General features: G+C 43.4%; 1 protein-coding gene across 6 annotated transcripts in view; it reads right to left on the bottom strand.

The window, feature by feature from the left end:
• trim3b (tripartite motif containing 3b) overlaps positions 1-20461 on the bottom strand; it is a 56867-nt gene that overhangs the window by 25767 nt on the left and 10639 nt on the right. Inside the window, exon 1 of one of the 6 annotated variants that reach the window (XM_072658154.1) lies at positions 7402-7591. The exons of 4 other annotated variants lie outside the window; for them this stretch is intronic. The gene's annotated coding sequence lies outside the window, so the exon portion shown is untranslated. Of the gene's footprint in view, positions 1-7401; positions 7592-20461 lie in introns of those variants that run through there. One more of the 6 variants, XM_072658157.1, reaches the window with a different exon arrangement.

Here is a 20461-nt window from a genome sequence, read left to right as displayed (position 1 = left end):
TAATGATGGATGGTGCACCATCCAGTACTTTTGGGATGACTTAGGGATGAGGTGGGGTGGTGATCGTCCAACATGTTGACCTCAGTACCGCTAGTCAATCAAATCCTCACAGCAATGCTCCAGAATCTAATAGAATGCCTTGCCTGGACAGTAGGGAAACACTTGATTTCAGCAGAAACAATGAATGACCAGGTGTCCCGAAACTTTTGTCCATATAGTGTATGCAGTCACTAGGATGAAACGGTTATTGCAGTCCTCTGGATTTCAGATGATTGGTAGGTTGTTGCTACGGAGATGGTTGCGATTGTGTCTCAGGTGGTTTCTATAGCATGGCTAGGTAGTCACCTGTCCTATAGCAACTGATGTAAATCAGCAGCAACCTGGGATACCATAGCTATGGTGTATATCTCAGGTTGCTGCTATCGTGTTGCTAAAGTGGTTAGGTGGTTGCTAGGCGTATCTGCTATGCAGTTACTATGGTATTCGAGGTGGTTGCTATGGTGTTGCTTAGTAGTTACTAGTGCGTTGCTGCATGGTCGTTAGGTACTCCTAAAAGTATCCTAGGTGATTGCTAGGATGTCATAGGTGGCTGCTAGGCTGTCGCCAAGTGGTCGTTGTGTTGACCCTTGTGATTGGTTGGGTTATACTAGTGTATATCACTGCATTTGCGCCCAATTCATCCCTTTGGGAATAATTCAGCAAAAATCACAAACCAAACAATCGGTTTGAATGGTGCATCTGTTTTGTCCTGCAGAAAAATAATAAATAAAAAATGGATAGATATAAGGTTGCGAATTGCATTGCATAATAATAATAATAATAATAGCAATAATTGTGTTTTATTGTTGCTGTTATTAGGGATGTGCACACTTGCTGGAGTGATAAGAGGCACAAATCAATAGCACAATTTAGCAGCAAACAGAAGCATTTATTTGAAATCATGTTTTATTATTCAAAATTGCAAAAGGGAACTTACTAGGTTTTCATGTCAGATGAGTGACAGCAAAAAAAACAAAACAGAAAAGCTTCTTTAAAGGAGCTAAAGAGCTAAAATTTGGATGCTAAACCACCTCTGTTGGGCCATTAAAGCAGCTTTATGCAAGAATTGGGATTTCCTGCTCCTGGGTTCCCCCTACAGTCGAAAAGTGGAATTTGCACTTTGAGCTACTCCTAAAAGACACACTTTACACGGTACAGTAATATTCCTGGAATTTGACACAAACAGGAACTCTGGCTGCACAGCGTTGTGCAGTGCTCATGAGCGCTGTCCTGCCAGTGCTACCCAAGTTCCATCGTGCAGGTTCTGGTTTACTGAGGCCGGGGGAGCATCAATATGATATTAAAGCTGCTATTTTAAGGTTAAAATGCCACATAATTCTGCTTTAAACAAGGCACTTAACCCTCTCTGCACCAGGCACACTGTCGCTTGACTAACCCTGACAATTAATGGACTACACTAACAGCTGCTTTCACTACACTGGCTCCTCTCTCCTCTCTACTAGCTCCTGCTACCTAGACAGGCAGCTAGTGTCCTAGTGTCCTTCTCTCTGGTGAAAGCTGTACTTTTAACCCCTTTCTCACAAGTAAGAGTTCCACCGTTAAGCTTTCCAGCCTTCCCACAAAATACAGTGCATCCCTAAAACGCAGGAATTGTCTGTTCCACCTTTAAATGGTGTGGAAATTACAGAAAACTCACTCTGGCCAGTAGCCAGAACTTACTTGCGAAAAGGTTAAAGCTGCTGAGAGCTCCTTCATAACAAGCTGCAACTGCACGACCTGGCAAGCGAAACGGTGACTCCGCCTTCTTCCCACCATACTTCTCACTCATGTCATTAACAACACACCCTTGGCAACATGCTCAGATTATTGCACTCGTGTGCCTTACACCAAGTGTGGCATGCAAAAGTTTGGGCCCCCCGATCAAAATCAAACATTAGCTGATTTAGGCATTAAGTCAAATTTGTACATTTGTGTACATTTCTTTAACATTTTAGGCAAGATTATGGTTTTGCTTTCATTTTTCACAGATTCCAAATAACAAAAGGCGAAAAGGGCAAAAAGTAAAAGTTTGAGTACCCTGCAACCCCCTTTCGCATGGTCCCACAAACCCAAAGCCTGATAGACCCACCCCCATGTTTAACAGATAATTTTTCCATATTTGTGCAAAAAGATAGGTTTGCCTTAAATGTTTTGCCTTTTGGAGACAATCTTCTAATCACACAAGGAATTTTCGACAAGGGTGCCCAACAGTTGGCATGCCATTGTACATACTTGCTCTCAAACACGAGCAAAACCTTCCCATTTTACAGTCCAGATAAAATAAAAAACATTAATTTAGCCTAACTATACCAAATTCTACCTTTATCCTGATATACAGTATATCAGTAACCTCACCTTTGACCTCTTTGGTCCGGTGGGGCGTTACGAATGAAGCCGCTCTGCAGGACCTGGCTGATTGAGCAGCAGATCGACTGATATAACGAGAGCATTAGGATAAGCTGCTGTTTGCAGCATTACAAACTTTCCCAGTGGGTCACAGGGAGATTTATTATTCATACCCCACTCCCTTTCTCTCCTATTCACACTCGTGTGCACACACACAAACCGCCGCCTGCACATCTGTCACAGCGTGGTACGAATAAGGCCCTAAATCCGTAAGAGTCTAGCTGGCTGGTCAGTCAGTTCACTGCCCCCACCTCCTGCCTCTCTGAGTGTGTGTTTGGACTGACGTTTTGGCCTCCCCGGGCACCAGCACTATTAATATAGCCGCACATTCAGATACCGATACCTGTACGGGATTTAAAACATTGCCTGGTGAACGGGACGGGGGCACGAGTGAGGACATCAGCCCCTCAAATGGAACAGCTGATATCTATCCATCTGTATCAACCTCTTCTGATGCAATGATTCAGGGAGCCTAAAATAAGACTGCGCTCTCACTACACGGGACTTAGACAGGGTCAGACACCCCAGCAGATGGCTGGGATTCATGGGATGCCGTGTCGGGGGAGACAGGACATGGATATTGCCGTGAGCAAGTTTTTGCAGAAGGCATTGGAAAGGGGGTTAAGCAGCTAAAAGTCAATATTCACACAAAAAGAATTTAGATTTTAATGATTTTTCTTTTTTAATGAGTTTAGTTTGCATTTTGTTGCCATATGGCAACAGCATGTGACACTGGATCTGCAGTCCGCACTGCACTCAATGGAGTAAATCAATACATTGCAGAAAACTCCTGAAAAGGTGATAAGTTCAGGCACCAGTAATCTGTAGCGGCACCAGATAGAGCTGTTCCTTTCTAAAATAAATAATAAAATAATAATAATAATAATAATAATAAAAACACTTTTAATGATTCAAGCCTAAATTCTGGTACACTTTGAGACTAAAATATGGAATAAATTGTTTACTTAATTGAGTTCAACAACTATGCAAGTACCCAAAAATGTATTAATTTATTTATTTGTTAAAATGTTTTCATTTTTATCAAAAAGATCAAGATTTTTGACATATCATTTTATGACCCTATATCTTCATATCATTAAAAAATAAACAATCAAATATCCTGTTCATAGTGAGCAGAATGGATATAATAGAATATACTGGACTAGAATAGAATAGGTTTGGTGGCATAGTCAAATACGGCAGACTATAAACGTCCAGAGTAAAGCAGCTCAAACCCAGCCAAAGCACTAGAATCACAGGTATTACCTGCAGACAAAACCTTCTGAGAACACACCTGACTGCAGCGGCCTAGAAATAATATTCACTAATGACGTCTAGAGCATGCCAGAGGGCACTTTGCTAGGCCGATAAAAACAGATGATCAGAACTTAATGTAACTTAAAATGGTCAATATCCAATCCATTAAAACATGCCTGAATCGATTTGGGACACCCATAATTGGCTCCATAACAGCATGCCGTGCCTGGAGCCCGCTGATTGACGTTTGCAATGAAATTTGGCAGAAATTATAGCAATTACAGACCGCAATTGCGGTAATTGCTGCTCTAAAGCAATTAGAGATCACGAACAATGATCAATTAGACATGTTAATAAATAATAATATAACCTGACTACGTGAAAATTAAAACCAATTTCACCGTTTACAAATCATTTCAGTAGGGTTAGGTAAGGTTGGATTATTCTAGTTTCGGTGAGGTTAACTTGCCTCTAACTGACCCATAACATTAAAATACTATATCTGCAGCCTGGCTGAATGAATAATGACTGCGCTGCTGTGCTTGAAGAACATGCAGGCCCCGGTGTTTAAAGCTTTTCTAGATTTTTCTCCATGGTTTTGGATCTGTAGCCCACTCACTAAGCCCACTCGTTGGCCCTTGCTTAGCTAGCTTGGCTCCAGATGCACCAAGCATCAGGCAGCCCAAAACAGCTGCTCGGCTGACTAACTGCTGAGCTACCAACACAAGTGGTGATGTTAAACTTGAGTCAGGGTGATTTTTGGACGATCTTGGCGTAGAGAAGCTAGCCAGCAAGCTAAACACCACAACATGGACCGTGTTCCAGCTGGCTGGGACTCAAATCACACACATTTAAGAGATAGAACCTCAGATCTGAGAGCATGGAGGACAAGGAATGGTCTTAGCAGTGGTTCTGGCTGTTTTCAGGCGCATTTATTAGACTGGCTCATCCAGGTTTGCTTGCTCGGCCTTTCAATCAAACTTAGCACGTCGCTAAACTCACCAGTACCACATCACCAATGTGTGAGCTTTTACAGCACTTCCATTCTGTGGCTCTCAAATGCACATGGGGGAATGAGCTTATTTGGCCATGTAAGATCAGACATCTTTTGAAATACCGTCCTCATTTATTTATTTATTTTTTTTTTAAATACCACGTTTTACAATTTTACCATTACAGCGCACAATCCTACATATCATTCCACCACTGATGAACTAAACAGAAATCAAATGCTGTAGTGTGTTGTAGCACAAAGTTTAAGTAGTGCCACATTGGTAATCTCAATCAGTATTGGTTTAGCGTGCTTCCAGTAAGCTATTTAAACACATACTGGTGTTTCACATGTTTTGCAGCAGTGCATTGGAGACTTGTTGAGACTGGCTGTTGCTGCAGTACCAACGACTAGCTAGCCCAGGCCCAATCCAGCCCAATTTCTGCACTGGAATGGAATGCCGAAGGTAGACAACTGCCTCACTTTCATCTGCATGACTACTCAAACAACCGAAAGCCTGGCACACAGTGGAAGATGACAACCTAAAGGCAAACAGTTCACGTGTCTTTGCAGAAATCATATTTCCAAATAAGTCCAAACACAAACAGCTCAAGACGCTGAGATGTGAGAGAGTGAAGGACTGTCCTGCCCCTGGTCAGGCCACAGGCTACCCTGCCATGACCCAGATAGAAGCTGTTCCACCAACACGAAATGAAAACACAGTGTCATTGTTAAAAAAAAAAAAGAACAGTCGGCGCTTGACCCATTCAACATCTCGCGTCTCTCGCAGTGTGCTCAAGCTGATGATTTCATCATAAAGTCAATACTAAGGAGACTCAGTTAACTTGCCCATATAAACACACCACTACACATGCTTGGTATTAATGTAGCCTAAGCTATAGGTGTGTGTGTGTGTGTGTTCTGTAAGGTAATGAGAGTGTGCGAACTGAAGGGGGTGAGTGCTTATCTACCTCTGGCCAAGGCCGGCCGCGGGTGAGTGTTTCAATTTGAAAGGCAGTATCACTAACTGGCCTGAAACCCGGTTACAAGCCAGGGACAGAAGGGCTCAGTACAACAGCGCATACCGAACGCATGCCTAAGGCTACATTTGCATAAATAAAGGCTTGTGACGTACACCAAGTCATTCTGAGTGGTTTGGTGTGAAATGCTGTGTTCTAGATAAACTGAAGCGTGAGAACAGAACTGGTGATAGGAACCAGACATCTGTAATGATGAATGCCTCTAAAGTTACCCTACTGAGTGATTACACAAAATGGGTGCAAAAAAGCTGATCCACCATTATTTCTATTGTGGTTTTAGATCCCTAAGTTCCTGCTAATGGTTCTAGATAGTAAAAATGTGGTTTAGATAGTCAACAATGGCTATGTTTGCAATGACAGAATCCCTAAGTTCCTGCTAATGGTTCTAGATAGTAAAAATGTGGTTTAGATAGTCAACAATGGCTATGTTTGCAATGACAGAATCCCTAAGTTCCTGCTAATGGTTCTAGATAGTAAAAATGTCGTTTAGATAGTCAACAATGGCTATGTTTGCAATGACAGAATCCCTAAGTTCCTGCTAATGGTTCTAGATAGTAAAAATGTCGTTTAGATAGTCAACAATGGCTATGTTTGCAATGACAGAATCCCTAAGTTCCTGCTAATGGTTCTAGATAGTAAACAGTGGTTGTGCTTGCAATGACAGAACCCCTAAATTCCTGCTAATGGTTCTAGATAGTAAAAATGTGGTTTAGATAGTCAACAATGGCTATGTTTGCAATGACAGAATCCCTAAGTTCCTGCTAATGGTTCTAGATAGTAAAAATGTGGTTTTACATAGTCAGCAAGGGCTATGTTTGCAATGACCGAAGCCCTAAATTCCTGCTAATGGTTCTAGACAGTACAAATGTGGTTTTACATAGTACACAGTGGTTGTGCTTGCAATGACAGAACCCCCAGGTTCCTGCTAATGGTTCTAGATAGTAAAATGTGGTTCAGATAGTCAACAATTGCTGCGTTTGCAATGACAGAGGCCCCGATTCCTGGTTCCTGGTTTTAGATAGTAAAAGTTAGATAGGCCACGGATTCCTACTTGTGGTTTTAGATGGTAAAAACAGCCGGTTTGAGATGACAGTACCCCTGGCTCCTACTCGTGGGTTTAGATAGCATGTGTTGGCTATATCTGCGTTGTGGACCCCTGGCTGCTGCGATCACCACCACAGTAAAGACAACCATGTCAGCAAATGTCTGTACAATGAACTATTTCACACCAAATCACTCTGAATAACTGCATCCTGCATCTCAACCAAGGCAACTCCCCTTTCATTAATGTGAGCTATAATAAACCATAACTTGAGTGTATTAATACACACACACACACACACACACACACACACACACACACACACACACACACAGAGAGAGACACACACAGAGCCCCCCCACGCTGTTCTCATGTCAGGATATAACCTGAAAGCCACAGTGAGGTAAAAGTGGATGTACAGCCTCAGTATAGCCAACAGGCCAACTTCTGCAGTGTCCCTCTGATGGGCTGAGTGAGAGGACCTGCAACAATAACATTCTTCACAGCTTTAGTCACAGCCCTAAACTCAACCAGTGAGCAACACACACACACACACACACACACACACACACACACACACACACAGCCAGAGGTGCACAGGCGCAGAAAGCGAAGACTCGACTTACACACACCAGCGGTTTGCAGGAGATTTCAAGCGGGCTTCATTTTTGTTTCCTCGCTGGGATTACAGCTGGGGGCCCAGCCACTGAACGACAGCGTGAATCCGCTCTGTCTGTACCTCTCTCTCTCTCTCTCTCTCTATACGCCCCCTCGGCAAAAGTGCTCCGCTGCTCTACCCCTCGCTCTACCCCTCGCTCTGCCCCTCGCTCTGCCCCTCCCTCTGCTCCTCTCTTTCCTTCCTAACGTTTCCCTCCCTCCCTCCCTCCCGCTGGTTGAGCTGAAGTTGGCCTCTTATTCGAATTGTTCCGTTCCACCTTAAATGGAGCAGCAGCGACAGTCAGCGTAAACAAGGCGGCGTCTCGTTTACCCAGGCCGTCACAACGGCACCATTTAAGGTGGAACGGGAAAAAAATCGAATTAGAAACCGACTTCAGCCGCGTCCGTCCTCTCCACCTCTTTCGCCCTCTGCATTTGTTTTTGACGTTAAAAAAACCTAAAATGTCTATAATAACGTAATATAAAACAGCCAGCTAAAATATTACAAACAGGCCACCTTCATATTAGAAGCGCTACACAGCATCGCGCCGCGCGAGCACTCCTCTATCCGACTCGCGCTATCCGAGGGGGGCGGGACAACAGCGCGTAACTCGGCTCCTCTATTGGCTGTGGACGAACACACACCCGTCTCTCCTTCCGCAGGCTCGGCTCTGATTGGCTGCCCTCCTGAGCGGCTCCTGATGAAAGCATGGATTGCCTCACAGGCCAGCAATTCCTGCTGACAAGAACAGGGTGGGGATGGGAGTTCAAAAGGGGCGCCCCCACCCCATGAATGGATGGGAAAGCGAAATTCTGCATGGTCTCTCACCACATCTCTTACAGGTTTGTAACGATGTACCGAAACACAGGATTCACAACACCAATAATAGACATTAAACATCTGATGTGTTAAAGCTACATCACACAATGTTATTGTATGATATTAAATGATTATGAATAGGCTGCCTTACACAGAGTTTTGAGAGAAGGATTTTCCCATAAGGGTGGGTATCCCAGACGAGGTTTAAGCCTAGTTCTGGGCTACACAAGGTAAAGGTACGGTAAAGGTGCAAGTATTTGTCACTGTACAATGTACAGCAAAATGTATCCTCTGCATTTGACCCATCCATGGTGGTGAACACACTTACTAGTGAACTAGGGGCAGTGAGCATGCACATGCGCACACCCACACCCACCAGGACCGGTGGGCAGCCAACTCCAGCACCCAGTGAGCAAAAAGGATGAAGGGCCTTGTTTAAGAGCCCAACAGTGGGTATTGAACCCACAACCCTGTCATCAGTAGCCCGGCTGCACCTACATTTCGATTTTTAGCGTTTCCCCTGCTGGGAACGTCTGTGTGGGTTTATGTACCAAAATCGATCATATTTTATTTTACATGGCAAGTTTCTAATCTGTCTTTATTGCTTAGAACTCAACAGGCTGTTTTCGTTACTGTGCCTTAAAAACTGATGTAGGTAAGGCTGCGTTCACACAGTAAGTCAAAGTAGACCAAATTCCTTTTTTTTTTTCATCATATGTGACAGACGTGTTCTCTGTGGCAGTGTAAAGGGGGGGGGGAACCCCACACTGAATCTGACATTTTCATATTCAGTCACTTTCATATGTGGTATTGAAATAAGATCAAATCAGGAGTCAGCCACTGGAATCTCTTGTCGCTGATGAAGATGAAACCCCACGTGAAAGCATCATGAGAAGCTTTGTCCATGTAGGTCAGGTTAGGAGTATCTCGTAACCTCCTTATCCACCTTATTCCACCACACCCACTTTCAAACCGTCAAGAGTTTGCTTCTTCTGCCTTTGACATAGTTAATTTCCAGTCATTCTGTATTAAATGATTGACGGTCATATTGTATTTAACATTAATGCAGACTGAAGGAGCGGCTATTGCTGTGGACACTGATCATAAAGTAGTTAGCTATGCTAGCCCTACAATCCAACCGGCTATTTGGCGTTACTTATGGCTAATCAGAGCATCGCTAACCAGCTTTCCAACGCAACACCAAAAGATCGGAGTACTGTGGGGCGCCATATCCAAAGAAGAGGACCTATACTATGTCTATTGTTCTATGGATCCACTGTAGCGCTGTAGAGGCTCTAGACGAAGTAAACAAAAGATGGCCACCTCAGCAATGTGAAAGTGAGGGGCTAAACAGCTGCAGGCTGAACAGGCCGATGTACTGTAATATTACTGTAAGCGTGTTTGGGTTCATGACATCACAAAAAACGTTTTCGTAGCCAAGTTTCCATAAACAGACTGTATGGACTTTCCATGATTTGGGCTTTTTGATGGCAAGTCTTACCACCCTTCCCTAACAGGCATGAAAATGAAATGCAAATGCAAAATGTTTACCATTAATGTCAAGGTCCATTTTTAATCCTGGCTGAGCTCGAGAGGCAGGCCCGTCCTGATAGCGCAGCCAGCAAACACACACTCTGTTTGAAAACCAAATTTCAGCCGATGAAAAGTTGCATAATGCATGAGGTCATTGGGAACAACTTTTAGGTGGGGCGGCCTTGGATCCGAGGATTAGAATCCACGCAGTGTCTGCTTTCCAGCATCAAACTAACGCCCGGTCCAAAGAGTCAGGGATTACGGAGCGTAAAAAAAACCCACATTCGTTCATTATAGCAAATAAAAACTCACGTTCACGTCCCCCTCTTCCGGCCACAGTTAAAAATATATATATCTAAAAAGCCACTGCTAGGGGGATAAAATATTAAACGTTCTGACAGAGCTGGAACAGATTAGGCAGTGAACATCAATCACCGGCTTAAACTGAAGGATTGACTGCATTGCTTTATGCAGAAGCGTCCAGCTTCCAGATTAACGCCCACACCTTCCACTAACGCCACTGACCCCCAGCCTCCACACGCCATCAGACACGTCTGCAGACAGCTTCATCACAGACGGATTGCATAATCCTCCCAGAAATGGACTTTTAGTATGATTAGAGGAGTGTAGTAGACCAGGACTGATCTGAGGATACATCAGGACATGTACTAATGGATCCCGCTCTGCTGGAACACTGTTCAAATGATTACTAAAGCAATGGCATTTAATGTTCTTCAGTAATGGGAATCATTGACTGTAGCCTGGAACAGTGTTTCTCAACCCTGGACCTGCTTTAACACACCCCCTGCAAATTTGTTCATTGAGCTAGGTTAGTTGAATCAGGCGTGTTTGAAGCAGGGAAGGCAGTAAAATGTGCTGGGTAGGGCGCCTCCAGGACCAGGGCTGAGAAACACCAGGTCGTGTTTCACTGTCGTCAGCCAAGAACACAAAGCTGAGGCTGCAGTAGACAGAATTGGATCTGAAGAACTGGAGAAAATCGTAAGGAATTGGGTGATGCAGTCATGCAAACATGGACCAGAACCTCAAAAGGAACCCGTCCAACCTCTTGTGGAATCCATGCCATGAGAACTTAAACTGTGTTGAGAGAAAAGGAGGCTCTACCCATTGTAAGTAGTGTTCCTAATGTGAATGTACGTTCACATTTATCATTAAATACACAGTGGTTTCTAAAAAAAAAAATGAATACCCATGTAATGTGTTATGGTATTGTAACCCGCCAAAGAAACACAAGCTCATCTTTATTAAGAATGTTCTGAAAAGCTAGACGTTCAAACTGTTGGACTGGTCTCTCCAACCAAGACAAACCTGCATTTGCAGGAAGAGCTTAATCGTACGTTCCTCCTTTTGAATCAGTGTGAGCCTTCGTCCACGGAGTTCGCCTCCAGGACTCGTATTACGGTCAAATGTATAAACATTCATTATTCCACATCTCCAGAGGCTTGGTCATTGCGCAGGACATCAGTTTATGAAATCCCATTAGGTCAATTCGAAAATCAAGTGTAATTAAGCCACAAGTCCTTTCCTCTTTCCTCTCACACAGCCCAAAGGCCTCTGCTTTTACGTAACACTGTCATGATGGCAAGGGAAGAATGACTCAAAAGGAGCACAGTCCCAGGACGCCACAAGGCATAAGGCATAAGAGGGAGGAGGGGCGAAGAAAGAGAGCGAGAGGCCTGAAGTAGGTGGACTTTGACCTTGGTGGTATGCTTGGCAGAAATGGCTTTTTGCGGTTCTTTTTAGCACGGAAAATTAATTAGGGATCAAACACTAATCAAACAAACCTGATAACTTTTTGTTTTTATTATTTGCCATTTGAACCAACAAACTCAGATTTTAATCCAGTATAAATCTTTAAGTGATAAACCTTAAAGATTTATAATGAGTGGGGCAGTGGTGGCTCAGCGGTTAGAGCTAAAGCCAATTCATTTGCAGAAACCACTGTTTATTTACTGGCTAGTACTTAGCACCATCTTCTTTAAAGTGTCATGGTGTGAAGAGCATGTTTTGCCTAAACACTGATTTGACAGATTCTTTAGTTTTACAGTTTTTGACCAGACAAGTGCTGAAAAGCTGAAGAATTGGAGAACATTGTAAGGAATTGGGTAATGCCATCATGCCAACGTGGACCAGAACATCAAAGGAACGCTTCAAACCTCTTGTGGAATCCATGCCATGAGAATTTAAGCAGTGTTGAGAGCAAAAGGAGGCCCTACCCATTGTAAGAAGTGTTCCTAATAAATGTATATTTATCTTTAAATACATTATTCAAAAAATCCATTAATATGTATAGACTAGTATCCGGATTGGATCCTGATAAAACTTTTTTTTAAGCCACATGCGTCTCCAGTTAGCCAGACTGCAATCAGATCACAGTGTGGATTGAAATAATGTGCGCTGCAGTTATAAACCGGTGTTACGGATGTACTGGGAGGGGTTTGATTGTTCAGTGGGTCTTTGAGAGATGGATGTTTTTACACTACTATAACATGGCTCACATACAGGTCATATTGCATAAAAAGTGCAAAAAAGCCATATTTTCGCTAGAGAAATTAGTCTGTTTTGTCGTCAATAAAACTATGTTCCCATCATTTGAGCAGGGGTGTGTTAATGTTTGCATACAACTGAAACGTGAACTGGCACGGAGTTAATACTCACCTCTGCAAATGACAAAATGCAGTGTTTAAAGGAAGGGTTCAGTGGAAAATTAAACTGATGTGATTCATCACTGACGTGTACTTCTTCAGTTTAGAATGGGAGACGATGGGCTAACGTTGCTAACAAACACTGGATTTAGGCGGTCACGCATGCATACATACATACATACTAAATCTTTAATATTAACACAGGTGTTTTAAAAATGACCACAAGCAATTATTATTGGCACAGATATACCTTGTTTAAATATATTATAAAAATAAAAAAAGTTGGACCACCGTGTGTGGAATAATCCCACATGCTGTGCTGTGAGTAAAAGTGGATCAAGTTCTTTCAAACTGGAGTTTATTTTTATAGATCAAAGTAGGTCAAAATGTATAGACCGATATATAGTATATAACAGTCACGTTTTGATCCACATCGAGGTCTACACCAAACAAATTAAGCTCTGGCTGTGCTTTCAGCAGGTTGTTTTGGGCAGGTATTTACAGAGATGAGATTGGTGACAGTCAGTGTTTGTCAGTTCAGTGTTTGTTAGCTACATTAGCCTAGCATCTTAATTTCAAAACGAAACACGCACACATCCAAGAACATACTTTTTTTGTTTTGTTTTTTTAAACCAAACAATTACCAAGTAATAGTGCCTAAGACAACTGATCGTTCACCTGATCATCATTTCTGACTTCTACCGTTTGTCAGTGGCTTCTCATATATGAGCTGGGTCATATATAAAATCATGAGTTCCATGAGGGACGTTTGAAGGTTCTTCACATTGAAACTGTGAAGGAACCTTTAAGAAAAAAACAAAACAAAAAACTTTAAGATGAAAAGGTTCCTTGAAGCTTCCTCAAAGCACCTTAAGAGGTTCCTCAAGCACATGTATACCGAGTAATGACACTGGTCATTGCTTCTTGGCATCCGGGTATAAGTCATCAGTGCCGACTCTGCTCGAGCTGCCTGCGGAGAGGCTGAGCACACGTGGCCTGACCCTGATGCATAAGACACGAGCTGTGCGTATGCATGTGTGTGTGCACCCCGAGCTTCTAATTGGGCTTGGTCCTGACAGTGGGCCATGCAGAGCGTGGCATAGCCGCGTGTCTCTCCTCTCTCGTTCTCTCTCTCTCTCTCGTTCTCTCTCTCTCTCGTTCTCTCTCTCTCTCGTTCTCTCTACTGTGAGAATATTCCTGGAGGAAATGTGGCGTGTTGCAGGGTAAACGAGATGGGCCAGAAATAATCTGATCCTTTAAATAACTGTGTGTGTGTGAGGGGAGGGGAGTACACCACCCCACCACAGGCAAAAAAAACAAAACAAAACAAAACAAACAAAAACATACATCAACTCTAAGGCCCTTCCCTTTTGAACCCCATGAAAGTTGCAAGACACGACCACTGCGCTGCGTCCAAATAGTCAAATAAACATCCCATTTATATGATTTATTTAGTATTTTTATTTAAACGTCAACAAAACGTACAAGAGTACACCAGGTTAATAAACAGTATAATAATAATAATAATAATAATAATAGCAAAAACACTAGTTTGTCAACAGTTGGTATGGTTGCCAAGCAACCTTTTGGGGTTATAATAACTTGCCCATCATTAATACCCCATGAATATAGAATTGATCTCATCAGAAGGAATACGGTCACAACTGATCTCAGCTCATCTGCACCATCACCAGTATCTACAGTACTGTGGAAAAAGGTGGGCTTGCTTCAGGTCATTGTCCTGCTGCCTAACCCAGCTGCACTTGTGCTTTAGGTGACATACTGACAGGTGGACATTCACTTTCAGGATTTTCGGACAGAGGATTCAAGCAGACTTCATGGCTCCATCAATTACGACAAATTGTCCGAGTCCTTCAGAAGCAAAGCAGCCCCAGCCCGTCACACTACCAACACCATGTTTAACTGTTGGAGGAAAGAGGCGTTAGCCTTACGTCAGATGTAACAGGGCACATGTTGCCCAAATGTTCCATCTTTGACTAATTTCAGTCAAAAGAATATCATCCCAGGAGGCTGTGTGTTCTTTTTGGTGAGGAATGGTTTGCACCTCGCAATTCTTGAATGGATGCCACTTTTGCCCCGTGTTTCCTACTACTATAAGGAATTACCTTCTATTAAAGTGCTTACATTATGGTTTACTATGCATCATATGTTGTCAATATGTTCAGGCCAGCCGTCGTTTTTCCCTAGCAACTGGCGCAAGGTTGGTCAAGCACTATAGAATATTGGCTGGGTCAGGGAACTTCATTTACAGCGCATTATTAATCTAGCTCATTTACTTGAATGTGATTTTCGTCATCGTTCTGAGAATCTTGTCTAGCTTATCCACAGCAGTTGCTGTATAATAACTTTTGTGGGTTGAGCAGGAATAACCTGGTGCTGTTGACAAGTATTTTACAATAGCTTCAAACACTTCTTGTCTGTCTTGTCAGTCAGATTTTACATCTTTAATCTTTAAACTGGGATTTTAGTAATAACAGTAATACATGTGTGCTGCATGCATGCTAGACATCTTTTCACCGCCGGGCGTGTTGAGTCACTCCGCAGATGGCAGGCCAGCTGCCAGTGCAGTGGGACAAACTCACTCACATTCAGTAATGTTTACCAGTTTAGAAGCATGAATTATGCATGGCTGTCCTCATTCTGAAGTTCGAGGCTGAGTTTTTTTTTTTTTCCTGCTGCTGTTGTTTCCTGTGCAGGTAGGAGAGACCGAGGGAGAGGTGAAGGGCCCTGGGGGCCAGGCAGCTTCGGCTAATGGAGAGCTGTGACACATCTGCCCAGGGCATTATTATTCAGCCAACACAGAGGAGAGATGAAGATGAAATGTGAAAATAGACTTGGCCCTTAAAGGGGTCACACAAACGCATACACGCCTTATACTTTAGTCAATCAGCCAGGGCATGTTTGACTAGGTTTCTTCAGTTTTGCACTGAAGCGATGAAGCTTAAATGTAGTTAACAAGGACTGAAAACTGCAGAAAAACCATCATCAGTCTATGGGTAAGGCCATCAGGCCTTACCCATAGACTTTTGAACACTGCGTAATCGAGATGTCCTGAGCCGCTCCAATGAGATCGGAGCTGATCCAGGCATAGGCTGTTTGAACCCATTACATCTAAAGGACCTGGTATCAGGCCTAAGTCACTAGGAGCACTTGGTTGAAGTGGCCACGAGATGGCCCATTTATTTATTTATTTATATTATTATTATTATTACTATTATTATTATTATTATTGTGTTAGCGGGTTAGTTGTGGGATAGCAAAGCAGCCAGTGTCGGCGTGACTCGCAACGCAGTGAGAAAAATTTAACAGGCTTTTATGCAAACTGCACATGGTAGCCACACTACGCTGGCCAATCAGGTGAAAGCAACAATCCGTCGACGTAGCATGGGGCCCATGTCTTAAAACACAGTACTGCCTATTAATAATAGCAGGCTAATACAAACCCAGAGTGTTATAACAGGAAGATTATTAATTTAAAATGCATTTAAAAATATATTGATGAAGTTTCTTTGAGTCCTCGAGCACTTGGTACAAAGAGCAGGTTGAAGATTTTGTGTGCAAAAACTAAAAGGATATGAAGACTATCCAAATGCATGGTACATCAACTGGACACTAGCAAAGTGGACTTACAAGGTAAGACTTGAGTATAAACAAGGCTGTGAAGTGGTTTGAGCTGCAAATTCAGATGGTCACACTGCGCGACAGCACCCGTGGGAATTTTAGAGTGATTTAATAATGAAGTTAATTAACCATGGAGAATAGCTCGGTCATTGGACTCAACTTCGCATAGCGTTAAGCAATGTTTGCCCCACCATATGCCTACACTGCAATACTCCAAGCTCCCTTAGCCTTTCATTAATTCCCCCGCTCTCTAACCCTCTCTGCAGAAGCATCCCACTCAATCAATTAGGGTCTGCCAACAGAGTCTGCAAACACCCCTGAAAAGACCATCATTTGCATGGCGCCCTTTGTAGCAGGCCGGGCAAAATGGCATAAATGCATAATTGTAAAGAGCAGAAGCCCGAGTAAACAAACCTCCCGCACCTCTCAGAACACAGAGCCTGACCTCAGAGAGGGTGCTTAAGAGAGCCAGTTGGCTGAAGCAGGGTGTCGTGATGAGCGTGTTACATGCTTGACCACACACACACACACACACACACACACACACACACACACACACACACACACACACACACACACACACACACACACACACACACACACACACACACACACACACAGTTCTAAGGCCGAGAAGGAATAGCGTCCACACTGCTCCATCGTACACAGATCGCCATAACATTAGCACCAATTGTTTTAAACTGAGAAGGCCTCCTTGGGCCCCCACAGCAGATCTGACCATTTGAATCATGGACTTCACAAGATTTCTAAAGGAGTCCTGTGGTGTCTGGCCATAAGACGTGAGCAGCAGATCCTTAAGGTCCATCAATGAAAATACCCTTTTTAGTATGGAATGACCACTGTTACTGTCAATTGAGAAATAGACGGCTGCTTCACTCACAAGAAGCCTTCCTGGATAAGCATTGGCCCCATAATCAGGAGATCATCGTAGTTGTAGCCAATTATGGCAAGGAGTCCCAGAACGCCATGTAAGCAGTGTCCCCCTAAAAGGGTGTTCAGCCAACCAATGAGGAGTCCAAGCTAGTGGGTAGAAACTGGGGGATACAATTTGGGGATGAAATTGTGGATAAAGCTGCCACTGATGAAGGACTAGAACGTCGCTAAAACAGAACTGCACTGCATGGGTTAAAACTGTGTACCACCAAGGAGAATGAAGCATGATGAAGCAAGATCTTGAGCTGTCACGCATGACATTAGGCGTACAGCTGAAAAAGGACCACCTTTCACCTGTGTGCGCCATCCCTGTCATTTAACCTACCAGTCTCTGAAGAGTTTTATCCCTTAACTATCCCATCCCAAAGCCTGAAGAAGCTACATCAGCCACACCCTGCCACTGTAGTCCCACTAAATCCCCAAAAGAATCCGCAGGTGATAACAGCACACACAGAATCGCTTCCCTGCAGTCTGCAGCTTAAGCAGGTTCAGGCATTCACCTTCTCCTATCTGTCAATCACACTGTGAATGTCGGGAAGGGTGGAGGTGTGGCTGCCAACATCTACAGGCTGAACTGTACTGAACTACCCCAGGCGGATCCCTGCTATGAACTACTTTCCTACTCAGGCTCCCAGGCAGTTGTAACGGAGCATTAGTGACTTTCTTTAGTCACACTTAACGAAAAGGCAGCATTCTTAAGGCTACATCTCCTACAACTCACATTAACATACATAAACAACTACAAAGGCTGTTTCCAGCAAGTGTGTGTGTTGTCTTAAAGGCTTATGATGGTGTCACACCGACAGGTCATGGGCATACTGCCAGTACACTACACTCCCTGGTTATTTTACCAGCTACACCCATCACACAGATACACATAGCTGCACATTTACAGTTGCTCACTGTAGCTCATCTGCTGCTGCACAATTTATTAGCACCATCTACATCATTCATCCCATTATAGAGCCGTCGCCGACCAGACAAAGCACAGCAGTGACTCAACATGGTAATGGCACTGCTGAGTATTTTAGACACTTCACTGTCCCCACTTTCCTGTACCCAGAACAAAACCAGACAACAGTGGCCCTGTTGAAGGGCTAGATGATTACTAACAAGAAAACGTGCACTGATGAAGATGAGCTTTGGTCACTCAATGCAGAACAGGTGCAAGGTGCAAACAAGGTACCAAACGGTCACTGGGGTGGTACCCTCAAGCATGCGTCTCCGGTATCTTTAGTTCTTACTCCGTCCAAAACATTTTTCAATTAAAAAACACATTGTTTATAACAGTATTAAATAAATACATAGCCTTCCTGCATCTCGAGGACCAGGATGTATATTGTTTGAGCCTGCCTGTACATTGCCTTTTTCCAAGACTGTGCAAGTGCATCTTAATGTCAATGTTAAGGTCAATGTGTGAACACCGTGTATTAAAATCCCAGGGGTAGCACCCAATACAGCAGCCGAGACACCAACACACTGCCGCCGCCATAGTGTCATAGTCACGGACATGCTGAGACTGGGCCACCTCTCAAAATCTTATCTAGTCAGTGGTGGAACCATTGGGAAGAAGGGGGCTGAAGCTGACTGTCCGCAGTTCCAAACTATAAACCTACAGACAAGTCAAATCCAGCATGGAGACGCAACTGCTCACATTTCAATGTGTTGAAAAGCCCCTGCTAACACGTCCCAGTCAGGAGAGAAGTGTAAAGAATGTCTCAGTGACCGGCAAATTGCCTTTGCCTTTGAATTGCCATCCATCAGTGCAGCCACAGAGAACAGACCCACACAAACACACCCATGGATACCCATTAGTCTGGCTGTTTTTTGTAAGTGTTAACTGGTCAAGGTGAAGCGAGATTCACACAGTCAGCCCTCAGGTCTTCTCCGGCTGGTGTTATGACTGTAACAGCTTGAGATTCCAATTCCCACCTTCTTGCTCCTCTTATTTTTGTTGGGTCCACATCTCTCAGCCAACAGCTACATGGTACATGGTCAGACCTCCACAGCAAGGGTCCTCCACTTCAGTCCAGCACAGTTGCGATTTGAAAATATTGGACCAATAAGTTCAAGAGTCAAGCAAGATGTGGTCAAGTCAATTAGAGAAAAACACTATACAATATAGTACAAATGTACAAGTATCTACCCTAACTAAAGGTACCGGATGCGTACCCTTGATGGTACCACCACAGTGAAATTTCTATTCATTATAGTACTAAATAAACCACTCACAATTAGTGATTCATCAAGACTTTTGACCTTAATATATCGGCTGATCGCCTCAACACTATGATTTTTAGATATGCACCAATATGGGAATATTGGTCTTCTATCCTGCTAATACTTCTACATTACTAACATACATGTTCAGTTTTGACATGTATTGCAAAATATTTCATACATCAGTCCGACACGGATTTATTTTCCTGCAAGCCATTATCTGCAGACACCAAGATCACCCAAATGTCATCTTGCATTCCCTACGGATTCTCACAGGTAAATGCTAGGCCACTAATATCCAGCAAGCATATGTGAGCAGTGAAATTACCAGCCTGTTCTAACCTGCAGCCAGAATATCAGCAGAAAGAAAGACTCCTCCCCCTTCAAATACTGTATTCCCAACCCCAATCAATTGAAAGTCTTGAACTTTACCCACTAAGAACAGACTGGGTTACTCCCCATTAATTCACTATGTCAGACTTGAGCCTCAACACCGTCCATTTGCTAGGAAAGTTTCCACACACAGTTTCCCCTTATTCCAAGCCAGTTCCCTTTGCAATCAGAGTGATGTGGCTGTAGATAAGGAGTTTTCATCCAACAAGAAAAATACAGTAACAAGAAATTCTCATTTTGCAGAAAGCAGCAGTTTTCTTGAGAGCTAGTTTGAAGAACGATGCTTGGTTCCAGATTACTCCTAGACGCCTCTAGCCGGGGCACGGACTTCCAATTCCAGTTACTTTTACTGAGCAAATAAACACTTACTGCCAGGATGAGGATCCTTAAGTAAATTTTCACAGGGGCCCAAAACGTTTTTTTGGGAGTGCTTTTATGCGTCGGTTTGACCCAGTGTCCCAGAGCCCCCTTGCCCTGCACATTTTAGAGCTTTCCCTGCTTTAACACACCCACTGCAACTCTATAAGGACTTGTTAATTAACTAATTAGTTCAATCAGGTGTGTTGGGAGAGGGGAAAGCAATAAATGTGCAGGGCAGGGTGCCTCTCCTAGACCAGGGTTAAGAAACGCTGGGCTGAGCAGAAATGGAGTGGAATGTGTCCACAGTGCGAGCTTACAAAGCTAAAACTGCCAAGAACGATCCCACTCCACCCTTGAATAACCGGAAGGCCAACCAAAAAAAAAAAAAAAAAAGCTCAATGTGAGTGTGTGGGCTTTTTCCCGAAAGTTCACAGATGCCACTGT

Source organism: Salminus brasiliensis, chromosome 16 (assembly GCF_030463535.1).
Source record: "Salminus brasiliensis chromosome 16, fSalBra1.hap2, whole genome shotgun sequence".
Lineage (NCBI taxonomy): Eukaryota > Metazoa > Chordata > Actinopteri > Characiformes > Bryconidae > Salminus > Salminus brasiliensis.
Note: the sequence above shows the minus strand (reverse complement) of the source record. Positions and strands in the feature narration are given on the sequence as shown.